The sequence below is a fragment of the Hippocampus comes genome, unplaced genomic scaffold (genome assembly GCF_001891065.2).
Source record: "Hippocampus comes isolate QL1 unplaced genomic scaffold, H_comes_QL1_v1.1 scaffold86, whole genome shotgun sequence".
Lineage (NCBI taxonomy): Eukaryota > Metazoa > Chordata > Actinopteri > Syngnathiformes > Syngnathidae > Hippocampus > Hippocampus comes.
In genome coordinates this window covers 5,580,373-5,598,063 of record NW_017805882.1, presented here as the reverse complement: position 1 = coordinate 5,598,063, position 17,691 = coordinate 5,580,373, and the positions used below count along the sequence as shown (strand labels likewise).

At 41.4% G+C, this 17,691-nt stretch overlaps 1 protein-coding gene and 1 long non-coding RNA gene across 4 annotated transcripts in view; one reads left to right on the top strand and one right to left on the bottom strand.

Moving 5' to 3' along the window:
• Positions 1–12,156, top strand: part of LOC109527325 (uncharacterized) — a 15,303-nt gene extending 3,147 nt beyond the window's left edge. Inside the window, exons 2-3 of the long non-coding RNA XR_002170512.1 lie at positions 5,421–5,423; positions 11,055–12,156. This is a non-coding gene — a long non-coding RNA (uncharacterized LOC109527325). The remainder of the gene's footprint in view (positions 1–5,420; positions 5,424–11,054) is intronic.
• maml3 (mastermind-like transcriptional coactivator 3) overlaps positions 1–17,691 on the bottom strand; it is a 158,025-nt gene that overhangs the window by 109,781 nt on the left and 30,553 nt on the right. The gene's annotated exons all lie outside the window — the stretch shown is intronic.

The following is a 17,691-nucleotide window of genomic DNA, read 5'->3' as shown; positions in this document are numbered from 1 at the left end:
ACACACACACACACACACACACACACACACACACACACACACACACACACACACACACACACACACACACACACACACACACACACACAAAGCCCGAAAGACAGGCAATAATTTATGTGCAATTTTTGGAAAAACGATCAACTGTTCTTAAAAGGAGGCATCCGCTATACAGAAGGACTTGAATTTAGTGGTTGTGGGGTTTGACTCCAATCATCTCTCTCTGACCTCATCACATATTCTCTCCATCTCCGTAATAACCCCGATAGCCAATCAAAAATATCTCCTTCGCCTCGGCTCCCCATTCTGTTTCCCTGGCAACAGCGGCCATCTTGCCATGCTCCATTGATCTTCGGCAGATCGTAGCCAAATTACAGGAAGGTCTTATACACGGGATGACAGAAAAAGAAAGGAAATTTCATTTTCTAAATCATAATTTGATGATATGAACTGCTGAGTTCACACAATTCTTTCTGGGAGAGATAGACAACCTCGGAATTGTTTGGCTTTTTAACTAATTATGGACATAATGCGACCAGAATGAATAATTTCCAGAGTTAAACTGTCAACTAACATAAAGGCTTTATTAAAACAGTCACATAATGCAGTCTGTATTTTTGTATACAGTACTGCAAATACATTAAGTATGCAAGATATTTTATCAGAGCTGTACCAGAATTATCGGACCGATATTGGGCAAAAAAAATGACATCATATTCATTGGTACCGATATCAACAAAACTGGACTGATAACAAAGAGATGTCGCAAATACACAAACAACGGTCTGGTTACTGTCAATTTAAGAATGTCAAAGGCCATCCTTTGAAGTCTCTGACAGGAGAACTTGTTTTAAACTACTTGTCATTTGTTTTTATCAAGCTGTTGGTTTCATAAAAGTTTTCAGACAGTCACTACTACAGTGCTAAATAAAAGAATGAAGTCCATCCTGATAAATCATTTGATATCTACACCTGTATTAGGGCTGGGCGATATATCGTTATCGCGATATATACATTCAAGATATTAACATTGAAATTAGGATGATAACAGCCATGTGAACTTGCTGCGATTCTGTTGCGTGTAAAGCTCAAGTCCAACCAACCATTCCTCTGGTCAAGTAAAGCCAGCCAATGACAATCATCTTGTGGAGGGTGGGATGGACCAACTGAGGGAGACACACACAGCCGCTGCTAGACAGCATAAACACACGAAAACTCCATTTCCGTGTTAGCGATAGTTGCAAGACATATCCATGTGCTGTGAAGTATTTACGGTACACATGTATTGCGTTTTAGAACATTATGTGACCATATTTATAATTTCACATGTAGCAGTGGATAAAATAGCAGCGCTTGTTGTATAAAATGTAGAAGCAGACTGCGCTTTGCCAGTCCATTGAATTGAATGTAAAAGAGCCTTGCCTTTCAATATATTTCACATGATTATGGCCCACGTCCTATTGCTGTAGCAACTTGTGTCTTCTTTTTGTGGAATTCAAAAAAGTAATTCAGTGCGACTTATCGTATGCGGACCCTCAAAATGTGATTCAGGCTAGCATAGTTCATATCGCTGAGAGTCCACACATCACATCCCATCGCCATGTAATGATTCAATACATACAAAAGTACTGTCATGGGTGAGTGGTTAACTTTTTTTTTTTTTTTCCAAGCCACACAACAAATCCATACACATTCTGAACCACTTATCCTTACTCCTGTTGTGCATGGACAAATTGGTACAGAACAACACACACTTTGATGCAGTTCACACACACATGCATGCATGCAAACACAACAAACTCTTCTGTTGAGCTGGTGCTTTTCAACGTGAAAATGTCCTCCGAATTCAGAACTTTTTGAAGACGAAGGAATCCCTCCTCCAGCCTACTCTGTGGTGTGCCAACCATTATGTTCAGCTTTTTCTTTGAAAATGTTTACCGATGAGCCGGTACTACAAAGGAGGAAGTTTATACATTCGGCAAGATAATTTAACTATTGCAACATCTAAAAGACGAAGCCAGTATGTCCGTCTTTGTCTTTCTCGCTCAGTTCAGCGGTGAGTCACGAAGCTGCGCTCTCACTTCCTCTCTCCCTCTGTGTCCATGCCAGGCACCCGGCAAGAGGGTGACTGTGTTGGCCACTCCGTCACGAAGCTTTGTGGCAAAATTTATTCTCATCCCACAGATGGTAGTATATGCTTGTCATTATTATCATGTTTTTTATTGGCTGTCTTTTGTTTTCATCAGCTCAAATTTGTTGCATCTGCAGCAGATATTGAGATAATAAAGACTTGTTGGGTTGAGTGTGTCAAAAAAAGGCGTGCAAGGCTATGTTCACATGGATGTGCATGGATTGTGATCATTCAATGAGATACAGTAATCCCTCGCCACTTCGTGATGAAGGTTTTGTGGCTATAGTACTTCGCTGGTTTTTCCAAAATACTCTATTCATTAAAAAAGAAAGAAAGAAAGAAAAATACAGCCATATCGGTAGGCATATTGCGGAAGGACGCCGTGTTTCTTGTTGATGCGCGAGAGGGAAGCTTTCCCTGCCAAACAAAGCTGACGTGATTCAGAGGCTTTGTACATGTCTGTACTGTACTTTACCATACATGCCACGGGCACACAGACAAGGTGCGTCATGAGTTCCCTGTGCGACATCGACCAATGAGCGCACAAGTGCATTTATCCTGTGAGCTTAGTATGCTGCGGATCATCGCAACCTCACGTAGCATCTTCCCTTTGTTGTGCCCCGTCACGTCGTTGCGCTCCAGCCCCTTGCCACTGTGAGTGGGGGCATCTAAGCCCGCTCATTCCTCCTCGGAAATGGCACCATCAATAGGGACACATTGCTTCAGCGGTGGCGGGGGGGGCGTCTGTTCACAGTCTTGACCGGGTCTGGGAGCCTTATTTTGAAGGTTTCTTGACCCGGTCAGCTGTTGTCTTTTTTTTTTTTTTTTTTTGAAATGTCACAAAGAAGCAGTGACAGCTCAGAAACAGCCGAAAGCTAGATACGTTTTTTTTCTTCACTACAAAAAGACCATTGTCTGATAAAAAAGAAACCGTAAACTTATTTTAACTAATAAGAAGACAAGACGCATGTCATAGCGCTACCCACAGCATGTTTTTCTCCAATCAGCGACACCGTCAGCACTTCCAGCAGAAGCGTGTCCAAGTGAACCTAAAGCCTGTCCGAGTCAAGTGAGAGCCGCCTTCTATGCCACCAATGCAAGCCTCTTCGCCTCTCAGAAGGCAAGTTTGATGAATGTTATTTACTGTCTTGAGTTGTTTTTTTTTGTTTGTTTTGTTTTTTGTTTTTTTTTTAGGTTTAACAGTAGCGTCGCTGGAAGACTTGGATGCACTCCCAACATGTTTTGGGGCAAGAATATAAACAGTGTTGAAAGGCATGTTTTGCGTCAATTATTTCTTCCGTCTTTGCTTTAGTTGTTTCATTATTAGCTAGTACAGTGGTTCTTAACCTGGGTTTGATCGAACCCTCGGGATTCGGTGAGTCAGTCTCAGGGGTTCGACGGAGCCTCTGCCATGGAGGGTAAGACACACCCGACTCAACAAGTCAATTAGTTATAACACGCCCGCTTGGCCATCACTGGCTGCAGATGATCATATTACATTGCTTGTCCAATCAGTGCTGTGGGAAATTTAGTTCGCTAAGTAGTCAACATGTGACTGTCGTACAAAAAATAATTATAATAAAAAGTATACTTACCTTTTGACATTTTGTTTACTTTATTCTGTTTTTAATAAATGCGTTTTTTTTAATATATTGAATTTGTAAAAAACATACATATTTATTTTTTACTCATGAAGGGTTCGGTGAATGTGCATATTAACTGATTGGGTTCGGTACCTCTACGAAGGTTAAGAACCACTGAGCTAGTGCTAGTATTTTACTCAGTTTGCTATGATAAGTTTGGTTTTGATGTGACACCGTGATTGTGCATGACACGTTAACGAATGACTTGCTAACACTTTTCAATGTGTGGGGTATGAATAAAACGTAAGCTTGTTCTGCTTACAAAAAACCAAAGTGCAATTGTCTTCACTGCCTCATGAGCACCACATTGAGTATAAATCAATCAATCAATCAATCAATCAATCATGCTGGTACCCACTTTCGCATACACGAAATTTCCAAATGGGGGGGACAAATCCTACTTGGTGGGTTTTCACCTTTCACAGGGGGCTCTGGTCCCCATTAGCTGCGAAAAACGAAGGATTACTGGATTTCTTTTTGTCTTCATAGATAACTTCAAAGTATTAGTTCAACTCAGCGCCGTGTATAGTTTTTAAAATGCACTTAACATTTTCAGCTAAAAATGTTGAGGCCACAGTTTCGCATTCAATTTAAGTGGCTCCATCAATTAAAACACTCTCGATGCACTCAAACCAAAGATTTTAAGTAACAGTCAGGAAGAATTATTTTTTCAACCTGGACTCCACCTGGAGGATTTGAATTATAATTTACATTTAAGCCACTGCGGTCAATAGAAATACACAGTGTTAAATCTGCATTTATAGTGAAACCCAGTCCAATTCTTACACATGAAAATCATTAAGTCCAAGTAGAGATCAACAATGAGTGATGACCACCTTGCTGCTTGCCTATCCCTGGCAACCAGCTGCTCAACTCTTGACTAAGATAGCCTCCTCCTCCCAGTGTCAGGTTTCATGCTAAGGTCGGAAGTGATTTCCTTTTTTTTTCCCCCAAACTCAGAGATCTACATGTCTTGTATTTGGTTTATGTTTGGGTTTGGTTCACATTAAGGTCAGTTATGGCTACTGCTCATCATGCAGATTAGTGTGTGTGTGTGTGTGTGTGTGTGTGTGTGTGTGTGTGTGTGTGTGCTTGCACGTGCGCGATCGGGTCGTTCGTGGGAAGTTGGTCGCTTCAAAAGTCGATCTTTGGCCAAAAAAGTCTGTGTGTGTGTGTGTGTGTGTGTGTGTGTGTGTGTGTGTGTGTGTGTGTGTGTGTGTGTGTGTGTGTGTGTGTGCGCGCGAGGAAGTGTATGATGTCGATCTTTGCAGTAACACAGTAAAAAAATTGGCTCTTTGTCTCTGACTGGTTGGCCACCCCTGCGCTATAGTGATGAAAATGTTACAAGAAACATTACATTTCATTCAGCACAATCCTCTCAAAACATTCTGAACAGTAATTGCTTTGTTTTGCTAGCTTGTCAGCTGAAGACATCCGGTTTTGACCTCAAAAGATAAGCATGAACAAAAAAAGAAAAAAATCCAACAAATCTGCGTTTACAGTATTTACAGGTAGGGTATTTCAATCTGAATCTAATCTACAATTGAGAAGGTATCCCTTCGTATCGCAGAGGGGGGCACGTCAGAAAATGTTCCCGGTTTTTCATTCTTCATTCGCCAGCAGCTCGGCCAGATGTCCATCATCGTCAGCCCGTCACTCCGTCATTGTTATTTTAACCACTCCTCCGTCATTATATTTCGTCACCTCTAAGTTTGGATCGTACCTTGTCGGTCTTTTGGGGGCGGCGCAGTGGTGACAGCCAATCGACTCTGAGAATGAACTATCAACTATTTGCATTGTCCAAGTCAATCTCCTCACTTAAAACCTTTTGGGCAGGGGTGCCTAACCTTTTATGATCTACTTTTCAGGCAGCTAACCTCCTGAGATCAACCAGTTCAGTTTCAAGATCGCAAACCCACATGCCTTTCCCAGCCTGTACTATTCAGTTCTCGCAAGCCAAGGATTTGCACTTATGCCTTATTCATGTTCATCTAGGCCTTCCAATAATTTTACTCACCTAAAATGTGGTGCAAATTGTTGATGCTAAATTGTGTATCCAATCAGATGGAAATGCCTGGAAATAAAAGCTTAACTGTTAAGGTCTTATCACATACTCATTCAGTTATGTCAAATCCACATTTTTTGAGTGCCCTGCTAAAATATTTCAATGGGTTAAACTGTTCCAATACTTTTGGAGAGGAGTGAGTTAACGCATCACTGGCTCCCCATACATTTTAGAGTTCTTTTTAAGATCCTATTATTTGTTTTCAAATCTTTATGACCTCGCGCCACCTTACCTCTCTGAGCTCATTCGCCCCTACACACCTGCCCGGCCGGACCAGACATGAGTAGAAGTGCCAAGAACTAAGCGGAGGTTCAGAGGGGATGGAGTCTTTTCCGTTGCTGCGCCCTCTCTCTGGAATGACCTCTCACTGAACATTTGACAAGCCCCCCTCGTTGCCCATCTTTAAAACTCACCTCAAAACTCACTTGTATTCTTTGGCAATTGACTCAGCATGACTCAGACTTGATCTTAGTTTTACTGTTTGGTGCTTTCTACCGTCTTTCTTATTGATTTATTGCTTTATTGTTGTATATATGACATTTGCTCCATGTACAGCACTTTGTATACAACGATGGCTGTTTTAAAGTGCTCGATAAATACAGTTGAGTTGAGTATGTCTCAGGTTGGCGGACCGGATGAGAGTGGAGGACCAGGCGGAGGCTCAGAGGGTATTGAGACTTTTGTGTTGCTTGTCCCTCTTCTTTGACATTACCCCAAGTTGAGTTAAGTCTCTGCTGCTTGTGAGGGAATATGCCTATTTACCTTCATAGTAAGGTGCAACAAAAGAAATGGAGAAGGGTGTGTAAAATTCCTGTTGTGCTGTTGCCATTTAGCTGACATTCAAAAATCAGAGCTTCTTGAGTGCACCTCCAAGAAAGGCTTTCCAAGGTTGCATCAAATGAACTTGCCTAAATTCAAATTTAACTCAATAGATGTTAAACTTTCCTGGTTCAAAGTTGACGCATTAGTCTGAGTCGTAACCAAACATGTTTTTCAAACACTATTGGATTCATTGAGTCATCATCTTACATCATCTTCATTTTGCCAAATCTTTCTAAAAGTTCAATTATGTTCAATATGAAACTGATCCCACTGTGTGTTGCCCCTTAACACTTCTTTTTGCATCCCTCCACCTCTATTTTTAGCCCTGGGTTTCACAGATTAGGGGCCTATTTATAGACCTCCTTATGTTGTCTATTAAGAGGACTCTGTGAAGGAGAATGGCAGCATCACAAGGGTTCACACACCACCCACTTGGCACTGGGCCCAACCTCACTTTCTCCCACTCAAGCCCCCTCCGCAGCCAACGAAAATTGGGTGGCTGCTGGCCAGGAGCCCCAACCTTCAGTGAAAACTTTACCCACTGGAAAGAAGTTTACATCAACCCTGAGTGTATTTCAAAAAGACAGAAAAAAAAATCTGGACAATCACTGTATTATACATGAACATCACAAAAGAGAATTAAACAGCTCAAACAAGGGCCTCTCTTCCCTCTTATTCATTCATTCATTCATCATCTTCCGAACCGCTTGATCCTCACTAGGGTCGCGGGGGGTGCTGGAGCCCATCCCAGCTGTCTTCGGGCAGTAGGCGGGGGACACCCTGAATCGGTTGCCAGCCAATCGCAGGGCACACAGAGACGAACAACCATCCACGCACACATTCACACCTAGGGACAATCCAGAGTGTTCAATCAGCCTACCATGCATGTATTTTTTTGGAATGTGGGAGGAAACCGGAGCACCCGGAGAAAACCCACGCAGGCCCGGGGAGAACATGCAAACTCCACACAGGGAGGCCGGAGCTGGAATTGAACCCGGTACCTCTGCACTGTGAAGTCAACGTGCTAACCACTGGACTACCGGGCCCTCTTAATCTAACAAAAATGCAGACGTGTACAATTTTTTCTTTTTTTCTTTAAAAAAAAAAAGGGGCATTACATAATTCACTACTCAGGCATTTTATCACAGAGGCATATATACAGCCGACTCACGCACACACACGCACAGACAAACAGCTGACATACCCAAACAGACAGGCAACCTGTTCGGGTTGTCGGCATAACAGTCGCTATGACAACAGAAGGAAAATAATCCCGAAAAAGCCACTCAAGAGGGGGCAGTCAGAGTAAGGGAGCGCTGAAGAGGGTGAAAGAGAGAGGGAGGGAGAGAACAAAATACAGCTGTGCCAATATGCGCACAGATTAAAAACAAACAAAAAAAAAAGGCAAAACTGTTAATTTAATGTTCTTATAACTTGTTATGACCTAAAAACCAAAAGACCACCTGCACGTTCCCTGAACATACAGTGTGGTCTTCCTAGTCCTGGTCCTGCACACATTTAAAAGGGCACATAAAGCCCCAGAAATGACAAATTCTAGTGCAATTTGTCTGTGTTAAACTGCTCGTGCAGTGCACGATACAATGGAGCTACCCATAAGTACAAAAAGCATCGCTGTAATCTAACAACATAATATGCACCTTATTCTCTGCATGCCAAACAAAAAGCTGACGTGGCTCAGAGGCTTTACGCAAGCCCACTCAAACAAGGCGCGTGATTGCTTCCTGGTGCGACATCAACCTATGAGAGGACGAGTTGATATAACCCATGAGCTGATTGGCTCCCCATCATTGCCAGTCTGCTGACCGGTTCGGATACTATATCCCTGGGCCTGCGTGGGTTTTCTTCGGGTACTCCGGTTTCCTCCCACAGTCCAAAAACATGCATGGCAGGCTGATTGAACACTCGAAATGGTCCCTAGGTGTGAGTGTGGGCGTGGATGGTTGCTCGTCTTTGTTTGCCCTGCGATTGACTGGCAACCGATTCAGGGTGTCCCCCGCCTACTGCCCAAAGACAGCTGGGATAGGCTCCAGCACCCCCCGGGACCCTCGTGAGGATAAAGCGGTTCGGAAAATGAATGAATGAATGAATGGATGAATGAATGTATGTATACACACACATAGTTGTCGCGGGAAGCTAACGTGTAGCTAGCATCATGTAACTGATTAATAACAAATATTAATATGGAATACTGGAGACAGTGCAACAGTGAGCATTTCATGTGGTGGAAAGAATAGAGCGACAGTCAAGATAGCAAGTTTTATACGGGACCTGAAAAACGTCGACCGGACGGCTGAATAGTTGATTTAAAGCTCATTACCGGGCTAACTAACTATTCACATACACGTGACACATAGCCGGTTAGGTTCTGAAGAAACTCACTTCGGTGTTTTCTCCTTGCCTCCACACCACGCACTCCCGACAAAGTCACGTCAAACACACTGGGCGTTGGCTTTTTTAAAGGGACAGTACACACAACAGTATTTCAAGATTTCATTCTGATCAGTGTAAATACAGTACAGTATGTGGGTTTGATATTAATTTTTCAACGCCCTCAAAACCCCATTTCAATCACCACCAATTCATGCATAGCCCGAGTAGATACAATATTCTTTAGTAAACAGTGGGCGCGACCCTCTGCGGGGCACTGGAAATCCGGTGGTGTTATTTCAACAACAGAGTGTTAATTTTAACATCAACAGTGTCTACTGTAAATGCATCCACACTACCCAGTGTTAAAATCCAATTTGCTTAAGTGCTACATGTTCAATAGCCAATAGTGTGTTCGAGCAACAAAATACATGTTGACAGCACAGCAGTGTACCTGAATGAGCTTATTGAAACTAGACCTCAAACTCATTCATATTTTGGGCACAAGGGCGTGGCTCTCACTCGACCATGCGACAATGTGTGACGTTACACAGTCTTAACTGGTTTCAACTAGGTATGTGTGCAAGGGTGCAGATAGAAAGGAAAATGCCGAGCCAAGAGAAAAGGTCAAATTGACACAACAGCCTTTGCACAAGTCACATGCCTACCTACATATGAGCCCAAGAAGACTAATTTAACAGTACCCAAAAAAAATAAAAATAAAACTCCTGACTTAGGTACCATCTCCAAGCTTTTACAGAGCTTCAGACTATTTTAAAAAAATTGGCAGCGCAGTGGCCCCTAACCTGAAATTTTGAGGTCGCAAGTAGAAAATGTAGGGGCGCACACTGTAAATCGACTTGTCTTCACATTTCCGCTCATTTTTACTTAATTACTCATAAATGGGCTTAAGTGTGGAGCAGGAATTTGTCAGCAACAAAAAAAAAGAATCATAAAGAAAAACAATCTGCAAAATAAACTGGTTGCACATGCGCGACTATGAAAAATCTTCTCAAATTTTAGGGGCCACTATATTTAGCTGGGTGTTTTGGATCATTATGATTTTGACAGACCCATGACTTGCAGCTGAGACGAAGCTGGCTGACACCAGGAAGCAAATTTTGCTCCTTGCTAGTCTTTTGTTTTCTTTGTACCCTGCACAGATTCAAGACACCTCTTTTGTTTCAGAGTCAGTACATTGGCCTTCCCACCCAAACTGTTCTCACAAAGGGTGGAAGCATACAATTGACCAATATGCTCCTTGCCTGATAGTATGCAGTAACAATGTGATGCAGGGGCAACTAAGCAGTTTCTCCCAGCCTGAATCATTCCATAACCAAAGAGGTGTGCCCCAGGACTTCCATGTAAAATAGTTTAGAACTAAAACCATTGATTATATTATACTAATTTCAACATAATCCCTGAGGAATAGAATTGGTAAATATCATCCAGGGTTGTCATGATCTATTTTTCAGATAATTCTCAAGTGTTAAATGCTTCAGGGCAGAAATGAAACCTGAAAAACAGAAACCCGGGAATTGAACATCAAGTCTTGTTAACTCAGTGATGTCAATATCGAAATGAAAGTGAAAGAGAAGATAAATTATTTGCAGGATAAATTTTGGGGTGTCTCTTAAAGATCTCGAAAGCATATTATCTCAACCTTGGCTTCTCCAGATAACTTTGCTACGAACAGGAGAAACTCATCATTGGCCTTTCCTGCAGCCAGTAAACAACTTTTCAGTCAGAAGACTGTCAGGCAATGATTGAAAAGTTCTGTGCTGAGCTTTTATCTGCAAAATCACCAAAGTACAAATCTGACCTACATTTTACTTAAAAATTTCAAGAAAGCATCGTGGACTACTGGGTTATTTTTGCTGCACCCAGTCTCATCACAACACGGTGCACAGAAGTAAAAATTAGTGACGGACATGAGCCTGATTACATTTGCCATTCTTGTTTCCCTCATGGACTCCACATTCTCAAAGTAAAGAAAATTAAATGTCAGACGCCTGCTTAGAGTATCTTTTGAAAAGAGATGATTATCTGATGAAAGGAGGGAAACAACTGAAAGGTCCTCAAATTCATGTTGAATATGGTCATCCTTCAATATGATTACACCACATCTGAGAGGGAAAAAAACAGATACAGCTGTTCTTTGAAGTGATATATTCTTTACTTTCATTTGTGGGTTTTTCGGTGCATTTGTCTGGTAATGTAAAAGAGCAAGGTTACTAGTACCATGTGCCACTTCAACTACAAAATGATAGATGCAATAATACAACGAGAAATCTGCAAATAAAGGCTGTCCAGTAATAGCAGAATGGCTTATCGGCAAACCCAACAATAGGAAAAAGCAGGGGAGAAAGTGAGTGGTGTTTTGAGAGGGGCAGCTGGTGTGTTTCCTTGGTTGTGATCGTTCTTGCTGCTATTTTGGGACACACTCAGGAAGTGATGTACAGACAGGCTGCTGATGGAGAAGGCACAAGCAAACACGGCTCAACCAAAACAAGTGTGACTGAATCTCCCGGGGTGCCCACTGGGTGGATGACAAACAAAGGAGAGGAACTTTATGAAAATGACACACCTCAAGGATTCTTCACTAAATATATTTTGGTTTTTTTGAGTGTCGGCTTTAGCAAACTGCAATCAAATGTATTTTACCCCTAACAATGACTATACAGCAGACCGAGCTCAACCGCGACTCGGTAACTTTTGTGCTTGTCCCATGGAACTAATTGTGTTCGGGATGGAATGAATCGTGCGTGGCAGACTTGCGGTTGACTTCCTGTTTTTTTTTTTGCAAGTGAAAATTAGTATTGTTTTTTGCAACACACCTCCTGTGTCGCCTTTCCTATGGCACCACCATACAGTATTTTGTTTTATTGACCTAAAATGGCAATTAAAGTTTGATATTTAATGTGTCTCACCCTACAAACAATTCTCGTAAAGTGAATTGTTTGTAGGGTGAGACAGCTTATCGGAACAAGAGCTTTTAGCACGCACGTGTAAACAATGCACAATACCTGTATGCAGTGATGGGAAAAACGGCATTATAAGTAACGGTGGTGTTGTGTTTTTTTTTCAGCAATACAACATCGAACTACCGTATTTTCCGCACTATAAGATTCTTCGATTATAATACGCACCTTCAATGAATGGCCTATATTAAAACTGTTTTCATATACAAGGCACACTGCATAGTAAGGCACATAGAATAGAAGCCACAATCGTAGGTGCGCTTGTGTTATGCATCCACTAGAGGGAGCTACGCTAAATGGAATACAAGACAATACAGCTTTATTTATAGACAGCTTTGACAACTGGCTGCAGCTGTAACAAATGCTTTACAGAACATTTGCGTCTTAGAAATCAGATTGACCTTGATCCATATATAAGGTCAGCCATCTCGTTACCTCTGCGTCCCGCGTCCTAGACGCACAATTTTCCCACGGGACGCACAGTTCCAAATATTGTGCGTTTTTGGGACGCAAGGAAATTTAGCAGTCAAAACAAAAAAATAAAAAAACTACGGCAGGCCTGAGGATTTCACGGTAACGATCGTTACCGGTAGCTTGTCGTTTCCGTGGCGTCATTTTGACGGTACCGAAAAATCGTTTAACCATAAAAGTCACCGCACACGAATTGACTGTATGCGATCAAATCTCTCCTGTGTGATCAACGCAATTTCACTGTGCCTGTATGTGTGTTTGTGATGTTGTGTGTGAGTGTGTTTCTTCTAATTTGCTATTTTAGTCCGCAAACTAAGGAACCGCGCGGATGACAGTTTGAGATGGCGGCGAAAACAACACACAAAGGTCTACTAATTACGACATTTAAGAAATGGGAATGCCAGTCTGATTTTTCGTATGAAACGTCCGAAGGGCGTATCACTAATCTCACCTGTGATGTATGCACAGACCACGAGAGCGAGATATGACGTGAGGCACGATTACGAGGCAAGTGGATCATTACGTCTATAGGCTAAGCGCTATGAAAAATATGATGAAACAGTATTCGTTATTCTATAATTTACTGGTTGTAGCATGGTAACTTTATGAATAACACATTCATCACGAGGTGTATTAATGCTTGTTAACTGTTGGTAGAACTAATGATGACTTGTGTTAGATCCTTTCGTCAAATTGATAGATAACACATGCATCGACTTGGGAAGAGGATGTCAAGCCACGTCAATACTTACCTGTATTAATGATTACCAGTAAATTAATCTTTGCAGTGTGAGATTGGAAAAACTACTCTGATTTTGTGGTATGCTGTATTCAGGATGCCATATGAGTACACTATATTTTCATCCATTTTTTTTACTAAACCTGGAGTACACAGCTGCTGATGTAATGTTCATTGTTAATGTATAGTTTTAAAACATTTAAAACATTATACTTTTCAGTTTCAGAATGCTTGATTATGAATGTCAGTCAAAATAGAAAAATGGGTTGAACGTTGACGGAACCCAAAATTAGTTACCGTGGTTTCTCATTGGGTAATCCGACGGAACCGAAAAACGGTTACCGTGAATTTCCGAAATCCTCAGGCCTGCTACTGAATTATTTAAATTTTTGCAGCATTTGTTTATAATTGTATGTATATGTTGTTGTTTGTGTTATTATCATATGCAATTGAATAAGTAGACCGTTTCAGAATTCAAAATTTTGGACTCTCTAAATGCATAATGGGACTCACACTTTTCTGATCAGCGAGTCCCTGGGACTTGCTGGGGGTAAACTGTAAAATTATCACTGTAAGGTGCATTGGGTTATAAAGCGCATTGTCGGTTTTTGAGAAAATTGAATGCTTTTAGGTGCACCTTCTAGTGCGGAATACACGGTAATTAATTTTCAATCAAGATAATGCTGTTACCATTTCTGCCAAATTATGTGGTGCATTACTTCAAATATTAGATGAATAAAGATGTTTTCATCAGATCAGTGAGATCCTTCTCACAGAGACTTTTTTTTTTTAACCTTTTTTTTGCATGCAGTTTTTTTTTTCTTCCCATTCTTCTTCATGACTGTGCGGGAGAGAATCACCGAAGTGATGATGATTGACTGAGCTATTGTCAATCATTGTGAGCTGTTCAGAGGTAGAGTTGAGCAAGCTAAAATTACTTGACCTGGTAAGTAATTACATTTATGAAGGAGTGATCAATAACTAATAAATTACCTTTTTGGGGAAAGTAAAGAGTGAGTAACTAACTACCTTTTAAGATACTGCAAAACACAGAAAAAAAGATGAGGATGGTGATGGTGGGGGTGAATTACTGCAATTGGGTACAAAAGACCTGATTGCACAGCAAAGTGCAAGAGCCACATTGATGGTGGTGGGGGCGGCCTGCGTTGGTAGTTAACATTGCCGCCTTGTAGGCCAAGGTTCGCGGTAAGCGCTATGCTAGGTTAGTTGCTACTTGCCAAACCCAGCACAATGTGTGACAGTCCACTCAGGTGGGAATACGAACAAATGAGTCAATTGATTGTCGCGAACTAGGATGATAGTGTGTTATTGGAGATAGATTAATCAAAACCAATAGGCTGCAACCCTCAGAGACATTGTGATTCAATCTGAACCAGATTGTCACCTGAAAAACAACAGCATGTGTAGGAGACTGGACTGTTTCAGAATTGTCTGTTATTTATTCCTTTGTTGTGTGTTCACAACCCCCCCCCCCCCCCCCCCCAAAATTATTTTGTGATTTCCTCGCTGGGTTTTCTGTTTTGGTGCATTATTTTTTATTTTCTTAGTGTCATTGAAGCTATCGTTAATTTACGTTTTTTCTGAGGCGGTCTCTCAAGCAGAACGGCAGAAGAGAAGGCACATAGTCGGACAGAGACGTGTCTGTATTTGTTTGAGAGTGTTAAAAGAATTAATAAAGTGTACGTTTTAAAAAAAACCAACACTACAGCTCTCTTTGTTTCGGAGCTGTAACACACGGCACACATGTTAATGCTTCCATCCACGTCAGCCTACGCAATGGTGGCAGTTCCTCTGCTCAATACTAGCATGGAAAGAGGAGATCAGAACATTCAGACAGAGATCTTCCAACCCTCAGTTGTCATGGTTTACACTCGGGGTGGAACAGTTCACAAAATCTAAATCTCGGTTTTGTGGCCGTGGTTCCGTTTACATTGACTCTCAGCAAAATCAATTTTGCCTTGCAGTGTTTAGAGTAAAAGTGGAAGAGTCAACACAGGAAGTAACAGCATTATTATCAGTTAATTGTATTGTTGCTACTGGGCCATTTTAAAAAGTATATATTTTACTCCTTATAAAAGTGTCTTTGTCTTATTTATGCTAGTGGCGTATGCTGACATGCAGAACAAATAATTGCTCTTCACTTGGATGGTATAATCAACCTATGTTTTCAACTATTGCGATTCATACAAGAGAATAAGTCAGGAGCCCCTGCAAATGTCAGTTATGTGTTCAATTAAAAAAGTCCAGAATTTACACGAAGTGTATTTGAGATTAAATTGAGAGCAGATCAATATTTCACTAATAATACTTTTGAAAAATATTTTTATTGTGAGTACTAACACTAATATGTATTATTCAGGAGAGTATTTAAGTCTTATGTGGTGCACAAAATACGGCTGGATGATCATCATAGCCTCATATCTATTCATCCCTGCATATTGATAGGGTGGCACTGTGGTCAACTGGTTAGCACGTTCAGCGTAGGTTTTCTCCGGGTACTCCGGTTTCCTCCCAGATTCCAAAAAACATGCACGGTAGCTTGATTGATCATTTGAAATTTTCCATAGGCGTGATTGTGATTTCAAATGTTTTTTTGTCGATGTGTGCCCTGCGTTTGGCTGGCAACCAATTCAGGGTTTACCCTCCTACTGCCCGAAATCAGCTGGGATAGGGTCCAGCACGCGCGTGACCCTTGTGATGAAGTGGCTTTTTTTTTTTTGTCAAGTACTAATATGTATACAAATATATCTCTGACATTTTTATTCTGCTACATCCACACCTTTGATGTCTTGCATCTTTGCATTACATATATTAAAGCCTTGAATAAGCATTACCCTAATCTCTTTATCATATTAATTTTATCTTGTTATTTTCACACATATTGGGCCTCACTGGGCTAACCTGGGGATTGTATTTTCTGCCATGTCATGTGGAAATGTGTAATGGTATGAGAGAAAAAAAAGTAATTGTATCTTTGAATCATTGCATTTGGAGAAAAAGGAAAATTCCTTGAATCCTTCAAAACTCACATTTAAATATAACTTGAAAGGACAATCAGAAAATAAATAAAAACAAATACCAGCTGTTCCTGCACATTTTGGCCTCTTTGGTTTCTACATGACTACACTACACTTGATCTAGGCCAAAAGGCCGAGATTGAACTCGATTAAAATAACTCGTTTTTCACAGACTGGGAAGGATTTATGCCTCTAGTAGTGTTATGTTAGCTGCGCGTATGTTTTTCCACAGCGTTGGTGTATGAATATTCATTATTTGAAGGAATATCACTCCCGACAACGTATGTAATAATTTTTATGGTGTTTATTTTTACAGTAAACTCTAAATGGGATGTCGAGCAGCTGAACGGACGGCAAAATCACATACACTACACGTTTGTTAAGCAAGCAACTTGGTGCATTTGGCGTACATTCACAATGTTTGCAACTTTTACACGTACCACACCCTTCTGCACATTGTTTTTCTTCAATTATGTTACATTTTAAAGCTCGAGAGAAGCCAAAATCGAAATCATCATTTCAATTTTAATTAACCGTCCGGCCCAAGCACATCGACTGACGTGTTTATGCGACATTATCGATTTCAAATGAGCTCTAATTTCTCCAAGACAAGCTCTTTCAGGCACACCTCAGGAAAAACAAAAATGGCCATCCGTTGTTTGCGATCTGGGCATAAGACTAGAAAACAGAAGCGACATAAAGGATCTCAGGCAGGTGAGGATTCAGAAGTGACGCGGGATAAGCACAAGGCCCGCTCCACCACTGATCGCCATGGTCAAGTGATATTTGTGTTGGCAACCCCGCAGAGGAGTTGAGGGCGAGAGGGCGGTGGCTCAGTTGCATGAGACAGGACAGCATCTAACCCAGTGTTTCTCAAATAGTGGGGTGCGACCCCCCTGGCTCCGTCAAGGGAGGGGCGCGTTTGACCTTGGGGAACATGCTTTTTTATTTTGATTTATTTTACTGTCCTAGAATAAAGTGCAGTTGCACCTCCACTACATTTGGGGGCAGTGGCGCTCTCATTGGCAGAGTTTGCGCAGGGAGCATTCGAAGGGAGGAAATATGACGAGGCATATGTAGCGCTTGGCTTCACTGTGACGACGGTGACAGACGAGAAAAGCAGTGATGGCAATGGCGAGTGATGAAAAAAGCGGAAAGGGGCGTGGCCTGGACGGGGCGTGGCCTGGACGGGGGCGTGGCCTGGACGGGGCGTAGTTACTTACAAAAGTGGCACTAAACATGCTGAAGATGAAGTGTATTGAATTTACACACTATTTGAAACTTGAACAGAAAAAAATCCCAAGATTGCCACTGTCCTTTCAAGTGAAAAATTGTGCAATTTTGCTTATGCATTCCTGGTGAGCACCAATATGTAACTCCAAATTTGCTGCTCAAAATCAAAACTAAAAAAGGAAA